Source organism: Rhea americana, unplaced genomic scaffold, assembly GCF_003343005.1.
Source record: "Rhea americana isolate MKP2758 unplaced genomic scaffold, rheAme1 scaffold_274, whole genome shotgun sequence".
Classification (NCBI taxonomy): domain Eukaryota; kingdom Metazoa; phylum Chordata; class Aves; order Rheiformes; family Rheidae; genus Rhea; species Rhea americana.
The window spans coordinates 943,049-947,128 of NW_028186395.1; positions in this window are offsets into that span (position 1 = coordinate 943,049).

Consider the following 4,080-nt stretch of genomic DNA (forward strand, 5'->3'; position numbering starts at 1 on the left):
AACGTACAAATACGACAGATTTTAGCGTGTCTGCACTCTCAGCTGAGTTGCTAAAACTGGCTTTGAGCRGAAAATTACCTTACTGTGCACAGTTGAGCCGGTCAGAGAGTTTTATGTCGGGAAAGAACTTTTTGGGAACATTCAGTTTCTCACGAGCGTGTCAGTACGTGGGTAAATAACCCGCCGGCTGAGCTCTCTGGTGGTTCGTGTCTGCCGGGAGGGAGAGGCTGCGCAGCTCAGCTTCGCCGCGTCGGCCACGGCGGCTCGGAGCGGCGAGCGAGAGAGTTCACGACGGGGACTTGCGCTGCGGGCGGGAAGCCGGCGATCCCGGCTGCCTGCCCTCCGCTTTTTTCGGAGGCTCCCCCGCGGGTTCGGGATGTCGAGGAGCTCGGGGGAAATCCGGAGCCGCCGGGCCGCGACCTGGCACTCGGCGCGAGGCTGAGCAGCCCCTTGCCTGAGCGAGCCGGGAGCGACCGCCGGGAAAAGGGGAAGGTGGCAGCGGCGCCCCCGTCCCGGGCGGACCCCCCCCCCGCCCCATGTCCGCTCGCGCCCGAGATCCCTGCGCGCAGCCCTCTCCTTGTGGGCGTCCTTCGCCCTTGCACAAGGTCGGCGGCGGTACAGCGTCCCTTTTGGGCTGCACCTCCACGGGTGCTGAGYGGCACGCACACCCCTGGGGATTTACTGCCTCCTTCTGCCCGATGCAGATCCTGCCCCCCCGCCCCTCCGAGAGGGTCCTACCGCCCAGCCAGGGGGCTGTGTGGGGCTGGRGCATTTTCCCCCCTCTCCTGGTGAAGGGGTTCTCATCTGCAGTGAGCATTTTCTGAGCTTGGCGCGAGGTGCTTGGGGCCAGTGGGCTGAGACAGGAGCCTTGCCCTCTCCGAGACCCAGTCCGATGCTTTGCGTCAGCCCRTGGTGCATCAGGGGCTGGAGCTCTGGTCCTCCCCTTCCTGCAAACTCCCTGAATTCAGAGCAGGGCATCCACACGCCGAGCGAGTGCTGGGGCAGGTGCAAAGCGGCCAAGGCCCAGGGTGGGGTGAGCATCCCATTTTGGCAGGGAGGAGCTCCCCGCTGAACAGACAGGCCATTGCCTCATGCTAACTACTGGAACATCTTGGAAAGATCCCATCAGGGCAAATTGTGTCTCTGCCCCGTGTCTAGCGAGAGGTGGGTATCTTCTCTCCTGCTCTTTGCAGTTCAGGGTCCAGAAAACTTCCGTTGCTTTGCGTGGTGTATCTTTCTGCACTGATGTAGGCAAGACTCTGGGTGCTCTTGAAGTGCTGCCTTTGCTGGGCCGTGCAGCTTGGTGCTCTGAGCAGCAGTAGTGAGCTGTGGTAGGGACCAAGGCCTGCCCTGAGCCAACAGTATGCCAGCAGAGCTGAGGTGAGTGGGAGAGGAGGAAAGCACTCTGGGTGCTGCAGTCCCTGGGCGAGCACTGGGATCAGAGCTCCACATGCACTCCTGGATGGAGCTCTGCTCAAAGCCAGAGCTAAGGTCTAGTTAGATGCACCTTGGCAGCCCTGTTGCGAGCAGTTGGCACCGGGCTGTGTTGCTGTGAGTGCAGCATCCTTGCAGTGATTGCCTCAGCATACACCAAGATATTCAAAGGTGCTTAGGTCCCACCTGTGCTTTAACAACATTCTCTGGCCAGGGCTTGATGCACATCAARGATGGGATGATGCTGCAAGAGACARTTGCTGYCCCTCTGCTCCCTTTCTGGCCATTTGGCTTGTGTCTGCACATCCTGCTAGCCGTGATGGCTCCAACCACCTCTATTTCAGTGCCAAGGATTGGCCCACAGCAYTGATCCAGCTGCAGGAAGACCCAGACCGAGGCCATTCCCTGATGCAAGTTTCTGGCTAGTTGTACAACACTTGTGTTTGCTTGGTGAACGAGCTTCTGGGGAATGTGGGGAGGGGCACGAGGGGTGTTTCTTGGTGGCAGACATCAGTTTAAATACATGTCACGTTCTGACCTTAATTACAGGAATCGGCTGTCAGTGAGCCGTGCTGGTGCCTGCTTTGGCTCCCCAGACTCTATGGGTGAGCGTGAACTGCCCTGTGCCTGCCGCGGCTCTGGCATTTGGAGTCCCTCTCCCCACCTTGTCATCTATCCCTGGCCYGGAGGCATGTCCCCATGTGCCTAGGGAGATCCAGCCCACAGGAACGCAGCCAGAGTTTTCCTATGTAGATATGTGCACACGTGTGTGCATGTTTGTCTCCAACCCCAAATAACTTAGTGGTTAGATCAGCAGTCTGGGAGGTGAGAATGACATCCAGCCTTGGGCAGAATTAAGTGCCGGTGACACATCCCTTGAAAAGTGCCCCAGCCAGAGGATGCTCTGGAGTGGGGTGGATCAGTCCCTGCTGCTCTCTGCATATTAAAGGGAACCTGACCACTAGGCTCCACTCTCTTTGGCTCAAGGGACAAGCTGGTGTTCAAATAATGTGGGTGATCCAGCAGTGGAGACAGACTGAGGAGCATTTCAGGGTAAGCAGAGTCTGGGTCAAGGCTGTTTTCTTCTACTGCAGATCTTCTCTGCTTGCACACACATCACTCGGTGTGATGCCGAGACATCCAAGGTGCACTACAGTCAGAGTCTGCTCAAGAGATCGCTGCATGAACAATTAGCATGAGTAAGTTTATTGTATCAGTAGCCCTCTATCCCAGTTCCTCAACAGAAATTCAGCCTGGTGAGGGACACTCCAAGGAGTAGCCTGGACCAGCCTCCCCCTCCAGTCAGACTCAGCACCCAACAGGGACTGGGCTCCCCACACCCCTGGTTCACAAACCTAACCTGGTCGCGGTGCCTGCCTGCAACCCACAACTTCGTCTTGGCCCCACAAGAGGTTTCTTAATAACTTGTTCACCCATTTGAGCCTTCAGAAAAACCAAGACAATCTCAGGCCATGTTAACTTTTCCAAAAAGTCTCACAATTAAGCTAGAGGGTAACTGTGCATGTCTGTCAGCCTGTCCATCCTTGTGATCTATCTGGCCTCATCCTGTGCCAGTGGTGGAGACGCTTCAGAGGCCACGCTAGGGAGCAGGAGGATGCAGAGGGGAGGTGTGTGGGCTAATAGATTAAAGAAGGAGAGGTCTGGCCAAACCCCAAGGCTCCCAAACGGCTTCAGCAGAGCTTAGACAGTAGGTACGGCCAGCCGTGCTGCGCACGCTGAAATGCCAGGCCGTGCTGTCAGCACCATGGGGCCATGGCATCCCCGCAGCCCTGAGGGTGCTGAGCACCTGGCTCCCACTTCTCTTAGCACAATTAGGGTGCTTTGTGGCATTGCGATGCCTCCATGCTGGTGCTGAACAGTTCCTGCGACGCCGGTGGTCTCACCTGCGCCTTGTGCAGGGACATTTGCTGGCTTGCTTTTCTAGGCCAGGTACTGGGTGTGCTGAACCCTTTCCCTTCTTGGTGAGACACATCTCTTGGGTCAGGACTAAGAGATAAAGGGAGACATGAGTGGTTGCCTCATTTTGCACCCATTACCCTTTGGGAAGCAGAAACTCTGGTGCACATGAATGGTTCACCTGGGAACAYGCTGCGTGTGTGCCTCGGGAGCCTGCACATCCTGAACAGCAACAGGAAAACCAGGAAGCAAAGGTGGCCGTGCAGGTGGGTTGGGAAGTGGCTGCTTTACATCCTGGCTGCTTGCTTTCCCTATGCATGTTTCTGCTGTTTCCCAGGCCTGAACCAACCACCTTACCCTCACTCTGCTCCTGCTGCTGGGAGCTGACTCTGCTACTCGCCTTCGTGTCTCTGTAGGGTTCCCCACTCGTCCTCCACCCACCTGCCCCATGCTCCTCGCGCTCCTGCAAAGCGAGGCCAAGCGATGTGCTGGGCCTGCACTGCAGTAAGTTCTTCCCCGAGCAGCTCTGTCCTCCTGCAAGCCATGAGCGGAGATGACAGATCGTTGCTGCCCTGCTTCGATTTCGGGGCCTCTGCCCTTTGCAGCTCAAGGGCACCGTCGCTGCAACCCATCCTTGGCTGCACGGCGGTGCTGGGCACGGGGGGGGGGGAGCAGGGCGCCAGGATGCCCGCAGCTGGTTGTGTTGGGAAAGAGCGATGTTTAGTGAAC